Here is a 14,727-nt window from a genome sequence, read left to right as displayed (position 1 = left end):
CACTGCGGTGTATGGGGTATTCAAACATTCATCACTGAGTAGAAGGTGCAACTCCTCTTGCCAGAGGAAACTAGACAAAGGGATAGACACAAGTGTCCTATGAGATGGAAGGCACACAGTTAACAATCAGATGAGAAGCCTGGTTTCAGTACATCAGTCTTTCAAGAATCAAAGTGGAGGAGGATACAAAGGACAATGGAGAGGTGTGTGGAGGCTGCCAGAATCTGCAACATGTGACAAATGAAAACTTACACCAGAGAGGCAGTGCAAAGGAAAGAATCAGAGAGATGTATGTGAGGACAAAAAGGAAGGCTGGCCAGGCAGCAAGAAGAAAGGACAGCAGATGGGCAGCCCGCATGCTGGGTTGGCATCCACATGATATTTGGTGACTCTCACGTGATTACTAGCACTTTGGGTGCACCCTGCTTTGGTGAGTCGATGAGAGAGTATTCATGGGAGGCCAGCCATTGTGCTCTTCAGAGTTAGAGGGGATGCCTACACTGATGAGCTTCCTCAGAGCACTGGCATATGGTGGATATTTCTCAACCAGGGTAACTCTCAAGGAATTTCAGCTGAGGCATAGTGGCTGCAATCTGTGTCAATGGAGGGGACAGCCACACCAGAATGTGAAGAAAAATAGAAAGAGTTGAATAAAACCATTCCTGTTACATTGTCTAACTTCTGTGGATGTGTGATAGGGAACAAGTCAGTCAGTCAATCAATAAACATTTATAAAGTGCCTTCTATATGCTAGGGTAACTAGGTAAAGCAGTGGATAGAGTGCGAGGTCTGGAGTCAGGAAGACTAATCTTTCTGAGTTCAAATCTGGCTTCAGACACTTACTAGCTGTGTGACCCTGGGCAAGTCACGGAACTGTTTGCCTCCGTTTTCTCATCTGTAAAATGAGCTAAAAAAGGAACTGGCAGACCACTCCAGTATCTCTGCCAAGAAAACCCTAAATTGGTTCATGAAGAGTCAAACACAACTGAAATGACTGAACAATAACAACTATATGCCAGGCACCGTGCTAAGTGCTGGGTATACAAAGAAAGGTAAAAGACAGTCGCTGTTCTTATGTAGCTCAGAGTGGAATGGGGGACATAATGGAGGCACTGAACCTCATGAGTCTTCTGTATTGCAACTTACTGTCACTTGATAACTTCTTTGTGGGCATCCTCTTTCGGTGGAATTGCAGCATCCCATGACAGGTAACCCAGGTGCCACAAGTATTCTCTTATAAAAATCCTTTGGCTGGAAAATGGTGAAAAAGCACAGTCTTAGCAGCAGTTCGGGATTTCCACCCTGATGTATCATACTATTCCATTTTTCTTTTGTTATATGATTGATTTTCTTGAGCTCTCGTTATTGGAAAAACCTCAGACATCCAATAGATACCTGGGTGTCACTTTCTTTGAAAGCAATTTACAATGGCGGCATCTCATCCCTTTATGTTTACACCCAGCCCCACAGGGATCTTGGGGGGAGGGAGGAAAAGCCTCCTACCAACATAAGCAATATGTGCAGCCTCTATAAACACAGCTGGGAAGAGTAAACCAATGACCCCTGCACGGCTCCTAAGCAGCCTGGTACAAGACTGTGGCATAACATCAGGGATACGTGGTTGGATTCAACATGGTTGATCTTGGCTCTACATTGAAGTCCAATGCAATGGCTCGGTGGCCTGGGTCACCAGCTCAGTCTCATGTGCAATGAGTCACAATGGGAGAGAGTTGATTCCTTACTGGTTATCCTGACTCATTCACTGGGGCAGCTATTGGGATCCTCAGCAGAGTTCTCGTCTCGTATTACCCGTAAGACCTCAATGAGCTAAGTAGCTTCCCCAAAGTGCAACCAAATATCCCACGCTGGTAAGGACAGGATGGAGACTGGGCTAGCTTGGCTTGGCCATGTGAGTGGCTGTCCTTAGCTCTGGGCTTTCAATGACCCAAGGTCGACTTCCGCCCTTACCTCCTTGATGCAAAGACCTGGGCAATATTGGCCCAGCCACTCAATATCTCAAACGTGACTTTCTCATCTTTAAAATGGGAATAATCAATATGCCCTCTCTACCTTACCAAGTTATTGTGAAAAGGAAATACAATAGTGTGATATTTGTGAGTCAATCAACAAGCATTTATGTAGTATAAAATATACATGATTACAAGTCAACTAACACTTATTAAGCACCTACTATGTGCCAGGCACTGTGCTAAGCGTGGGTATACAAAGAAAGGCAAAAAACATCCTTGGTGTTTACTTAGTACAGTGCTCAGGAAGTTCTTAATCAATTACTCCAGGGTTACTTTGTATATACTTTTTTATACCCATGTTGTATCCCCCACAGAATGGAACATTACAGGGAAGGATTTTCCTCTAATGGTCGGCTATGGGGTTACACAGATAATGAAGGAGCGTCATGAAGTAGATAGACCCTGGAAACGTCCTAAGTGTCAGGACTCTGCTGGGAAAGACAAGTGTGAAACGGGCTTGGCCTCCAGGATCTTTCTAAGGAGAGGACAACACGGACATCTCAAAGGAAATATAGCATATAGGCAAAATGCTAATGCTGTTATGCTTTAGGTTTGCAAAGTGATTTACTCATGTGATCCTCACAGCAGCCCTCCGAGGTGGGTGCTATGCTTATCTCCATCTGTCGTTGCTGCCAGTCATTTTTCAATAGTGTCCAACTCATCGGGACCCCATTTGGGATTTACTGTTACTTCCAGATTCTCTGTTTACCCTCACTGGGCAGTCTTTCCTCCTTTGAAGTTTACTCAATCAAAATTTTCTACCCAGCTCATTTACAGAGGCTGTATCGTGCTAACGCCCAGTCATCTTCCTCCTTTCTTAAGGAGTCCAGCATCTGGCTCGCTACCTCCGTCTCTCTGACTCTTGTCCCTACATTGACAAAGATGCCTCCTCAAACTCCCAGTTCCTCCAGCTCATTCGTTCCACCTCAGTCACACGCTAGTTCTCACGCCGATCCACAGGGCTTCCTCTTGCCTAACTTTGCTATCTCCTTTTTGACCACAACCTCCTCTCATTCCGCCTCTCCCTGTGCCCACGCAGTTTTCTCCACCCTCAGAGGGGGGTCTCCAGTCTGCACTGTAACCTCATGCCGGGAGTTATCATCCCAAAGCTCCGCTGTCCTCTGCTCCGGGATCCCTGGACCCTCGTGCCCAGTCTCAGCACCGGCTCAGTCCCAGCACGTGCCTCCCCCCCCCCTCCTTTGCCCAGTGAGTACATCACGAGGTGCTCTTAGATGACCTCGCCACGGCAGAACAGTCCTTCTCTTCCTCCCTAAACGATCCCCGTCCCTTCCTCCATAAAAGCCAGCCCAGTCTGCTCCCCTGTCGGGGCCTCGCACAGTTATCCCAATTATCTTTGCCTGACTTTGCTCAGAAAACGGACCCAATCTTCCACCATCCCGCGCATCTTCGAGCCCCTGCATCTCATCTCCCTAGCTGTTTCCTCCAGGCTTTAACACATAAAGAAACTGTTTGAGAGCCGTGTAGGTGACTTGCCCACAGTCACTGCAGGATTTGAACTCGACACGTTATGAAGGGTGAACGTTGGGGCTGACAGCTGGTCCCCGCCATGCTCACTTTACAAATGGGGACACTGAGGCTCAGAGGTCGAGCAGCTTGCGCCAAGATGCGCTGCTCAGTCAAGGCGAATCCCGGGGCCCAGGGAATTCCACCCACGCCCTACGCATCTGCCCAGCCAGCTCCGTATTGCCCCCTGTCGGCTCCCGGGTGGGTTTGGGCAGCTCCGCTCATCCCTCCCACACCACTTGCTTTCGCTTCTTTCATTGGTCACTTGAGATTGACCGATTGTCGAAGCAGCCACTCGCTTGGCTACGGTCCAGGTTCGCTCCGCCCCACGGCGGCATCACCCCTCTCCCCAGGGAGCCCGGCGTCGCGCTGACGTCACCGCGGACGGGTGACGTAATGGCGCACTGACGTCTCCCCCGGCTCGCGGAGAAGCCGGCTCCGGGCGCTGCTTGAGGCTGAGCTCGGGTCCCGGGGCCGCCCGCGCCGGAGGCAGAGGCCGCGTCCTGTCCGCCTGCCCGCCCCGGGCCCCGGCAGAGCGTCCGCAGGCCCTCCGGGAGACGGCCCGATGAGGTAGGGCGGGGGGGCGGGGGCGGGGCGGCGGCTCCATGCCCATTGCGCAGACCGGCACACTGAGTCTGGGGCTGGGGGCGGGGCGGGGCGCGGGGACTGCCACTCGCCGGGCCTCGGTGGCCTCCCCTGTAAAATGGGTTCAGGGTCCCGGCCCGATCCCCGCGGTGCCGCGGTCCGAGTGGAAGCGCCCTTGCCTCAGTTTCCCCACTCTGCTGCAGGTGGACCTTCCGAGCCCCCTGTGCCTCAGTTTCCCTAAGCTGTCCATCGCTTTCGGGGTGTGTGTGTGTGTGGGGGGGAAGAATTCTTTAATCCACCGCCGGGTGTTTGCCTCTTGCAGGCTTGATGCTTCTCTTGCCATCCCCAAGCTTCGGAGTCAGAGGACCTGCTTCACGTCCTGTCTCTTCCTGCCCCTGTGACCTCGGGCCGGTCCTTGCACCGCTCTGGGCCTCAGTTTTCCTCCCAGCTCTCTCTTAGCCTGGTGCGCCTTTGGTGGATGGACAGGGCAAAGACCCTTCCCTGGGTGATTCCAGCCGGTGAGGGCGTGACCCAGGACCTGGAGGCGCCCCTGCCCAGGCCCACCTGCTGCTCGCCTGGCCCTGGGGGGAGGGCGTGGGGGCGGCCCCAATCCATAGGTCAGTCCAAGTGTGGCTACTGTCCTTGTGTCTGTGTCCACCGTGGTGTCGGTCCAGGTGTGGTACGTCCAGTCACCACCAAGTGGGGTCTCCTGGAGACGCAGCCCCGGGTGGCTCTGCTGGAAGACGCCGACCTGCCTGTTGCTTACTGGACAGCTACTTATGTTTTGGAATCTTGGGTCTAAACCTAGACTCTTCTCTTGGTATCTCAGGTGAATTCCATGAGTTCTCCCAGAGGGCAGTGGTCCAGTTTTCCGCAGATCCTTCCTTCCTTTCTCTTTGTCTCTCGGTCTCTCCCTGTTTCTCCCCTTCCTTCCCCTCTTTTCTCTGTCTCTGTCTCTCTCTGTCTCTGTCTCTGTCTCTGTCTCTGTCTCTCTCTCTCTCTCTCTCTGTCTCTCTCTCTCTCTGTCTCTCTCTCTCTCTCTCTGTCTCTCTCTCTCTCTGTCTCTCTCCTCTCTCTCTCTCTCTCTCTCTCTCTCTCTCTCTCTCTCTCTCTCTCTCTCTGTCTCTCTCCCTCTCTCCCATAGACACAATCTCTCACACACTTTCTGAAATGTAACAAAGTCAGGTGGTGAAAATTGTTCATTTGGGCTCTTTATATAAATAAATGCTGGAAGGACAAGGTGTATTGATTGATACAAAGAGCTGAAATAAAAGTTTTTCTCTGACTTTCATCCTTCTATCTACCTATTTTACCTTATGGATAAAAAAAATGCCTTCTGTCAGTCGCCACAGCTTGGTCCTTTGAGATCTTCTTAAATGCTGGTCTTTCTTGTGCTAAAATATAAGGACCCCAGTGTCTGATTTATTCCAGTTACTAGATTTAGAATAAATAGTTTAGACTTTTTCTAGCAAAGATCTTTGTAAAATGCCCGAGCTAATCCCTTCTAAAATTGTCTTCTCCCCTCAACCTCGGGTCCCCACACCCTTGTTTCTTTACTTGGCTAACGCCTCCATGCTGTTCACCTCTTTCCCCCCACCCCTTGGACTCCCCTAACTGTCTGGCGCTTAGCTCCTAGGCAATGCTCACTGACATGGCTTCCCTCAGGCTCCTCTCCTTCTGGATTTCCTTTGGCCATTCTGCACTTTGCTTACAGTCCATCGGTGTCACCAAATCCAGCAGGCGCCATCTTTGAAGGTGAGAAGGTGAGGTAGAGCAGAGATTCCCACATCTCATCCCAGCAGCGAGCATCAGTCACACCCTCTTCATTTCATCTTGGGCTTCTCCTTCCATAAGTTGTTTGTCGGGTGTTCACCCAGCGTGTTGGGAAGCTCACGTTCTCAGTGGAGCCCGTGAGTTGCTTGTCCTTGGTGGGGTGGACGTGGTAAGACGTGGCACCTGCTTATCTCTTTTGGGTAAGGAGGGTGCAGAGGTGAGGCGGTGCTCCTGGGAGGCTCAGCGATGGTGGGGTGACTCGCTGTGTCCTGGACACGGAGGTTTTGAGATGTCTCGTGAACTGTCCAGGCAGCCAGTGGGAGAGCTGGGGTTCGTCTGCACAGCAGTGATGGGGATGACAGAACCCCTAGTTTTGGGGGAGAAAGGGGAGAGAAGGAACACCATCTCTTTTTCCAGCCCGCCTTTATTGCTTCCTCCTGGCACTTGCCTCCTTTGAACCCCTAGCATTGTCCTTCCGCCTCTCTTAGAGCCCTTCTTGTGTTTGCTTTGGCTCCCTCACTGGACCCTAAACCCTTGAGGTGAAGGAGGTGACTATGTCTCTGGCACAGCCCTCAGTCACCCCGCTGGTTCTGTGAGCATTCTACCTCAGGTGCTGATTCTGCCCCCTCCATGCATTTTTCATCCTGTGTGATGCCTGTCCTCCCCGGGGTGGGGTTCATTCACATTCTGGGGCTTTCCTCAGTGGGCCCCAGAATTCCATCCACCTCGAGTTCCTCATTCTGGCCTACTTCCCCTCCTTTGTGCTGTTCTTTAGTACGCTTTGGGGTACGCTTCCTTGTTGGTCATGTGCCCACTTACCAAGTGTCTCTTCCATTGCCCATCGAGTGGCCTTTGGGAGAACTTTGGATCTTTGGAGAACATGGTAGTTTATGACTTGTATCACTGGAAGAATATTGTGGTTAAAAGGCTGGACCTTGGTATTGGATAAGCACTCTGATTCAGTGACTTGCCCAGGGTCACACAGCTTGTCAGTTCTGGAGCTGGCATGCAAACTCAGGCCCTCTGACTTGAGTAGTTCTCAAAGTCACTTCAGGCCAGGTCCTGAATCACCTGAAGGGGTCACTTTATTCACATTTGCCCTCCATGATTTCTTTGGGCTGGAACCAATGACCGTGTTTGACATAATCCTAACGTTGGATTTGAATACATGTGACCACTTCACAGGATTCAGTTTGCACTGGTTGGGACCAGCTGTGGATAGCTCCAGTGATGATGGTCAGGACAGTGAAATTGCCGAGGGAATGGGGGATTTGTTCATTCAGTGATGAATGACAGAAATGTGGTCTTTTCACTAACAATCATCTTCCCAAAGTGACAAGATCTCATCCTGAAGGCCAGGAAGAAATTTACGATTTGAGACAAAGCGATTCTTGTTCTTTCCTCTCAGTGCTCGAGATGCTGACCTAGATTTGGTAACTGTTGTTTCTCAAGATTAGCAACATTCGGGAAGGCGGCAATGGATTCAGAGTGCTGGAGCTTGGAGGGACTTTTGACTTTATCTGGGCAAACCCTCAGTTCAGATGGATGAGGAAAGTGACTTCCCTAAAGCCCAGGAGCAGAGAACACCCTTTGCTTTCTCTTTCAGGCCCTTGCTCTCCTCTTTGAGAGGAGCCCTGTTCAACTTTGACACACATGACTACTTTTCTCTTCTCTTTCCAGTTAACCCTGTGACCAGGGGAGCAGAATGAAGATCTCGGGCCTGAAAGATGATAATTTTGGTGATTTTCCTTTTTTCTCTCCTTTTTGGATTGAATTTTCTGAACATGGGCCAGTTTTTACAGGCATTTTAGAAACAACAACTCAGCTTTATAAATTCTGTTTTTCTACATTTTCTATCTTGTTGATTTCTGGCCTTAACTCCATCTTGTTGTTGTTCAGTTGTTTTCCAGTCGTGTCCAGCTCTTCATGACCCCATTTGGGGTTTTCTTGGCAAAGATACTGGAGTGGTTTACCATTTCCTTCTCTTGCTCATTTTACAGATGAGGAAACTGAGGCAAACAGGGTAAAGTGATTTGCCCAGGGTCACACAGCTATTTGAACTCAGGAAGATGAGTCTTCCTGACTTCAGGCATGGCACTCTGTCTACTGTGCCCCCTAGCTGCCCCTAGCTCTTTTTAACTCTCCCTTATTTTTTCTTTCATTTTGATTCATATCTTTTATTTTTACATCAGTTTCATTTCTAAATGTATGTCTCCTCCCTCCTCTCCTCAATGGGCTATGTCTTGTTAAAAAAAATAAAAATAAAGAGAGGGAGAAAAATGGAGATCAGCTCGTCATGACTTACTGACATCGGCCATGTCTGACAGGATATGAAGTCAGCTCCTCCAGCTCTCCCATGAGAGGAGGGAGATGCATGTTTTCATCTTCGGGGAGGGGGGGAAGAGTAACTGGCTGGGTTATAACTAAATAGCATTGAGTTCTTTCCATTTATGTCTTTGTTATTTTGTGTATCGTTTGTGGATTTTATTTGCATCACCCTGCATCAGGTTCAGAAGAGAAATGGATTCCTTGGGGAGACTGGTTGCTCTTCTGTCTTATTAATAGAACTGCTCACTGTCACAAATTGGATCGCAACAGTTGCCTTGGTATTGTTATTCGCATTTTTAAATTTTTCCCAATATTTTAAACCCAATTATTTACTTGTCTTTGTTTCTTTATAACCTTTTTTTCATGTTATTGTCAAATATTATTACAGTTTAGTCTGAAATAATAAGTTTGATTTGTGCCTTATTAAATTTTTGTGAATTCTCTATTTGAAAAAAATATATTTCTTTCCTTTTTGATTCTGTTTTTCACACATTTCTTACAGCTTGCTAAGTAAGTCCATTTCTTTGTTGTTAATGTGTGTTTTTTCCAATTTCCCATGTTCTGATACTGTGGTATTAAAGTGTCTTATTTCATTTTTGCCGAGTACTTCTTATGTTATTCTTATTATTTTATCAATTAATAATTATTATAATAAATATAGATAATACATGTTATAAAAATTATTAATTTAATTGCTGAATTGTTTGGTGGAGATGTTTCATTTAATGTTTCTTGTAAGCATTATATGATTTCCTTGATAGGATATAATTACTACCACTTTGATTTGCATGGGATATTTTGGACCAGGCTCTTAGTTTTGAGTTATGTTCAGACATAGGCCATGTGTGGGAAAGACAAGGGATCCGTGGGAAAGGGTTAATCTGAAACATCTCTATGCCCTGTAGCAGGTAAAAATAGTGTGACTGGGTAACATCTGTTGTAGGAAGCAAAAGAAGAGGCTAATGAGTCATCAGAAGTCCTGCCTTTGTTCTGGGTTGTAGGAGACTGAAGCTGCTAAGTGACGCAGTGGTCAGTGTGTACCTGGGAGTCAGAAAGACTGGAGCAGAATCCTGCCATGTGACCCTGGGCATGTCTCATTTCCTCTTCACACAGTAGGGATGATGACAGCTTCCTCTCAGGGTTGCTGTAAGGGGCAGATGAGGTAATGTACGGTATATTCTTTTGCAATCCTTGAAGCATTTCGCCACTTCTGGTATCACGGTGCCGGCCCCTCTTGGTAGGGGGGTCAGAGCAGGCTTTCAGTAGAGAACAGTGAGGTTCCTTTCTGCTTGTCCTTAGAAAGTTGGGAGTCTTCATACCAGAGATATGCACTGGCGTAGCAGCGAGCGTGACTTCCTCGGCGAGGGAGCCGGGGCACCGAGCTGCACTTGGCCACGCGTGTAACGGCCTCATTTTGTAATGGGGAAGTGCTGCATGCTAGTTGGCAGCAGGGCCCAGAGAAGAAAACATCACCGGGGTTTCTGTTCCGTGAACTCATTCAGCATTTCCAGCACATGTTGGGGAGACTAGAGTTAGCCACAGGGCAGCTGGGTGGTACAGAGCGCTGGGCCAGAGTCAGGAAAACTCTGGCCTCAGACACATCCTAGCTGTGTGATCCCGGGCAAGTCACTTCACCGTTTGCCTCAGTTTCCTCATCTGTCTAATGAGCTGGAGAAGGAGATGGCAAGCCCATCCAGTGTCTCTGCCAAGAAAATCCCACACGGGGTCACGAAGAATCGGACACAAGTGAAAACCACTGAGCAAGCAATGCCAGCAGAGGGAGCCACGTTTAGCAACGATGACAAAAGGCATCTGGTGGCAGGGGTGGGAGCAGTGCCTGGCCAGGCTGAAATCCAAACCCAGTCCCTTCTCTGATTCCCACTTAGTGCTAGCACCTCCTCCGCTGATTTTCTCCACTTCCTCGTGTGTGTGTCGTGTTTGTCCATAGCTATTTGCATGTCTTAGCACAGTGCGTGGCACGTACTGGACCCTGGTGGACTTGACTCGTAAGCCTGTGTTTAGTCAGCAGGCACTCACTGAGTGCTTCTCGTGTGCCAGACGCTGTGCCAAGGGCTGGGAAACCTGCCCTTGAGTAGCTTCCATTCTGTTGGGGGCAGACAGCCCATAAAAGGAGTTGAGATTGGTGGGGGTGGGGTGGTGACTAGAGTTGAAGATCCTGGGCCTGGAGCTTTGAAGAGAAAGGCCAGGAGAGCTCTGAGGGTAGCCCAGCCAGAGAGGAGTGAAGCTGTGCCTGGCCCGGGCCTCTGGAGTCCTTCAGACGGAGCCAGCCAGCCCGAGCGGGAGGCCGTGGAGGTGGAGGAGCCACCTGGGAGGTCGGTCTCTCTTCTTTCACAGCGACGGCGACATTGCTCGCCCACCTGGAAAGGTTACTTTGTATAGACGCCGGTGTTGCTGCCCATCGTAAAGTGCTTGGGTCTACAAGAACACAGTATTACAAGTACAGATCTCTTGGGGGACGTGGCGGGAGTCAGTGTCATCAAGGCCGAGGGCAGTCTGCGTTCTGGCTCAGGGACAGTCAGGGCCCAAAGGCTCATGGGCCAGGGAGCTTGAGCAGGAGTTTCTTGCTGCCTGTTACCTTTGAGGATGGCCAGTGTGGTGAGCCCAGGAACTTGTAGCAGCTGAGCTTGAGTTCAGGCCTTCAGTCGGCTTATCAACAGGTGTTTATTAAGTGTCTGCTGTGGTGGGCCCTGCGGAGACAAAGAAGTGAAAAGGAGCCTCGCTTTTGAGAGATTGCACTCTCTCTGGGAAGATGTGGAGCCGCTAGGTAAATACAGAATGCACAGCATGAATTCAAGGTAGTTTTTAAGGTGGGCGTGGCAAAGGAGTTTAGTTTCAAAAGAAGCCAGATTCTAGGAAGCAGAAATAGGGATGGAGACCAGCTGGGCACAGGAGTGCGGGGGGGGTGAGTTTGGAGGAATGTCACGTATGAGGAATCCTAAGCAGGCACTCTTGGTTGGAAGGGGAGAAATGTGTGATAATCCTGGGAATGGCAGCAAACCCAAATGGTGAAGTGCTTTGTGTCCTTCTCCCCCCTGCTCCCCCCCCCAAAACAAAGTTGCATTTTATCTTAGAGGCAGAAGGAGCCACTGTGACTTTCCGAGTAGGACCTATGGTTATAGCATGTCCCATGCTCAGTTTTGTGGAGAGAAAGGGGTGACACTTGGGGCAGGGAGATGGATTGAGGAAGGGTTTGCCCCAGTCCAGCTGAGAGGTGCTGAGTGCCTGGACCATAGTGGTGATCTTTGTGAATGGAGATGAGGCGGGGGGGGGGGGGGGGGGAGAAGCATCGTGGTTACGCCTTGGAATGATCAAGGCTTGGCAGCTGATTGGACATGGGAGCAAGTGAGAGGAGGAGCTGAGCTTGTCACCAAGGTCTCAAGTCTTGGGACTGGGCAGGAATCCTTAAAGGAAAGAGGGAAAGGGCTTGGGCTCTGGGGAAGGTGATGGGCCTCCAGAGGAAAAGCAAACTTGAGGTACTTGGCTCCTACTGAGATTGGAAAACTGTCATTACTGTCTAGAGTGGAGAGGGGCTGACATGCCTCAAAGTCAATGTGCTATTGTCACCAATGCTTTTGTTGAAAAAAATCATATTCAGTAAAACATGTCATTATTTTTAACTTGCACAAAGCAGGCCTTTTCTAATCCAGGCCCCTCATTTTATTGCTGAGGAAATTGGAATCCAGGTTGCTTAAGTGCCTTGTCTGAGGTCACACATACATGTAAGTCTTTTGTCACTTCCATTTGGGAGCTCCTCTGGGCCTTAAAGACACCACTCCAGTGCCTCCTCCCACACTCCAATGGCCCCTTCCCCCTGGTCTTTGCCAGTCTCCTCCCCCTCTCCCAGCTGCTAGGGCTCACTCCCACTGTGACTTTGGGTTCTTTTGAATTTGATTCTGCACTTACTTCTATGTGCATGTGTTGTTTTACCCTGACAGAGGGCAGGCCCTCTCTAATTTTTCTGTCTTTGTAGCCCAGCACAGAGTAGGAGTTTAATTCGTGCTTGGTGAGTTGCATTGAATTTTGTGTGCGGTAGTATTCCTGTGCACATAGTACATCCAGATGGGATTTTCCATGCTAGGCTTTTTCCCAGAGACTTAGTGAGAATTTGGCAGAAGAAGAGCTTGTTGCCATGACTGTTATTTCACCAGAGGGTGGAAAGCAGATCAGAGAGGACAGGAAATGTTCTGCGGTGCAGCTGAAGACCTTTGGAGACCTGGCTGGCTCCCTGGATGTTGTTAGTGAAGAAGGCAAAGGGTCTTTTTCTGGCTCAGATGGATATGTTAGAAATGGTTACATAACCGATGGAGTAAGCTTGCACTTAGGACCTTTTGATAGGACAGAGTTTTTGACTTTGGAAATCTTTAACCTGAATTATGTAAGAATGCCTCATAGATTGACTAGCATGTGTGGTGTGGGGGTCTGTGGAAGAAAATGAGTATGTGCTGAAAAATCGCAGAGATGCTCATGGGAGAAATCTGGATGGGAGCTGTGTCTGTTCCCCTGCCTCTTCCTCCTCTCCTGCCCGTTTGTATGGAGCAAAGCATTTTGTTGTTGTGGTTCAGATTTCAGGCGTGTTGGACTCTTCGTGATGCCATGGGGGGGTTTTCTTGGCAGAGATACTAGAGGGGTTTGCCCTTTCCTTCTCCAGATGAGTAAATGGAGGCAAACAGGGTGAAGTGACTTGCCCAGGGACACACTGTAAGTGTCTTAGGCCAGATCTGAACTCAGGTTTTTCTGGCTCCAAGCCTGGTGCTCTATCCCCTGCACTACTTAGCCACCCAGTGAGCCATTTTAGACACAGGGATAAAAGTTGGGCTAGGGAGAAGTTAGCACTGCTCTCTTCATACCTTCACATGCCTTACTTACTTGTCTTTATCCTTGTTCCTGATAAAGCTATTCAAGATGACATGTTTATATCACAGGAGCTGAACTTTAACAGCCATGTGAGAATGATTTCCCTAGCTCTGGTTTACTTTGAGCTGATAGGAATGCCCGATAACCAGGAAGGAGCCAGTAAACAATGGTCAGTTGCAGCTTTTGTCGATGCACTTTGGGAAGACTGTCCACTTTGCTCCGGTAAACTCCACCCTTCAGTGAAGACCAGTGAGCTCTAGTGGCACAATTTATAAGGTGTATACATGCACACACACACACATACATGCAAACACACATGTGTATATATCTGTATATGTGTGTGTATATCTATATCTATATATCTCTATAGGGAGAAAGAGAGAGACAGAGAGAGAGAAAGGACGATGATAATGATAATAAGCTGTTTACCATAATGGATAAGACTCTGACCTTGGAGTCAGGAAGATCTGGGTTCAGATCCTGACTCTAGCACTTAGTGGCTGGATGTCTCTGGGTAAATTCCTTCACCTGCCTTAGTTTCCTCATCTGTACAATTGTAGTGGCCTTCTGTGGTCCCTGCCAGCTCTCTTTTATAATCCTATTGATTTTCTACTGCTGGAATGGAAAAGTAATGTGGCTTGGGCAGAGGGATGGGGGGGGGGACTGTTGTCTCCCAAGGGAAGAAGAAAGTCCATGAAAAATAGAAGGCACCAGTGACGATGCATTCCATTCCCTAGGTCTTGGGACAGTTCCAGTGGAGATTCTTTCTGGGTCTACATCTCCTTCTACTTTGGACAGTCAAGATATCTTAGGAACCTAAAACGTTTTGAGAGAATTTTAGAGATCCTGTCATGTCAAGGACTTTAGAGGTCAGTTGATCACAGAAGCAGAGAATTTCAGAAGAAGGGACTTTCATGGCTGTCAGAGTCCAGCTGATGCCCAAACTGACCCAGCTGTCAACTGTCTCTGAGACCAGCCGTTGCTTGTAGATTGCCAGCAGAGAGGAGCCCAGTACCTTGTAACGTGGCTGTTCCACTTTGGTATAGTCTTAAACTGTTAGGAAATTTTTCCTGAAGAAGCCTCCATCTTTCTCTTGGCAACTTCTCCCCTCTCAGGAGCAAACAGAAGATAGCTACCCCTTCTTCCTTGTAAGAGCCCTTCAGACGCTTAGAGGTAAGGCAGTGAGGATACAAATAAAAGGTTTTTAAGAAGATAGAGCTGAAAAGGGGCAGGCAGGTGGGGAGGTCCCCACCGGAGACACTGTGCTCACGTTGGGCAGTCAGAAGCATAGCCGCTCCAGCGGATCAGATACTCTGGCCGATGCTGCATTTGGCCAGCAAAGTCCTCCATATTCTAGGTCCCTCTTCCCTTTCCAGTCTTCTTATACCTTCTTCCCTACCGCATCTTCTTCAGTCTAGTGACCCTGGTCTTCTGCCTGTTCCATAAACAAACAAGACTTTTCATCTCTTGGCTCTGGGCATTTTCTCTGTCTGTCCCCCATGCCTGGAATGTTCTTTCTCCTCTGTTCTCGCTACTAACCTCCCTGGCTTCCTTTAAGTCCCAACTAAAATCCCACCTTGCGCAGGAAGTCTTTCCCAACCCCTCTTAATTC

General features: G+C 48.8%; 1 protein-coding gene across 2 annotated transcripts in view; it reads left to right on the top strand.

Annotated features, from left to right (window-relative positions):
- Positions 1–3,944: 3,944 nt before the first annotated feature.
- The window catches only part of STARD3NL (STARD3 N-terminal like), a 55,231-nt gene continuing 44,448 nt past the window's right edge, over positions 3,945–14,727 (top strand). Inside the window, exon 1 of one of the 2 annotated variants that reach the window (XM_020964416.2) lies at positions 3,945–4,124. The gene's annotated coding sequence lies outside the window, so the exon portion shown is untranslated. Of the gene's footprint in view, positions 4,125–10,614; positions 11,026–14,727 lie in introns of those variants that run through there. The other variant, XM_020964417.2, reaches the window with a different exon arrangement.

Source organism: Phascolarctos cinereus, unplaced genomic scaffold, assembly GCF_003287225.1.
Source record: "Phascolarctos cinereus isolate Bilbo 61053 unplaced genomic scaffold, phaCin_HiC Scaffold_4;HRSCAF=312, whole genome shotgun sequence".
NCBI lineage: Eukaryota > Metazoa > Chordata > Mammalia > Diprotodontia > Phascolarctidae > Phascolarctos > Phascolarctos cinereus.
This window is presented reverse-complemented; position numbering and strand designations above follow the sequence as displayed.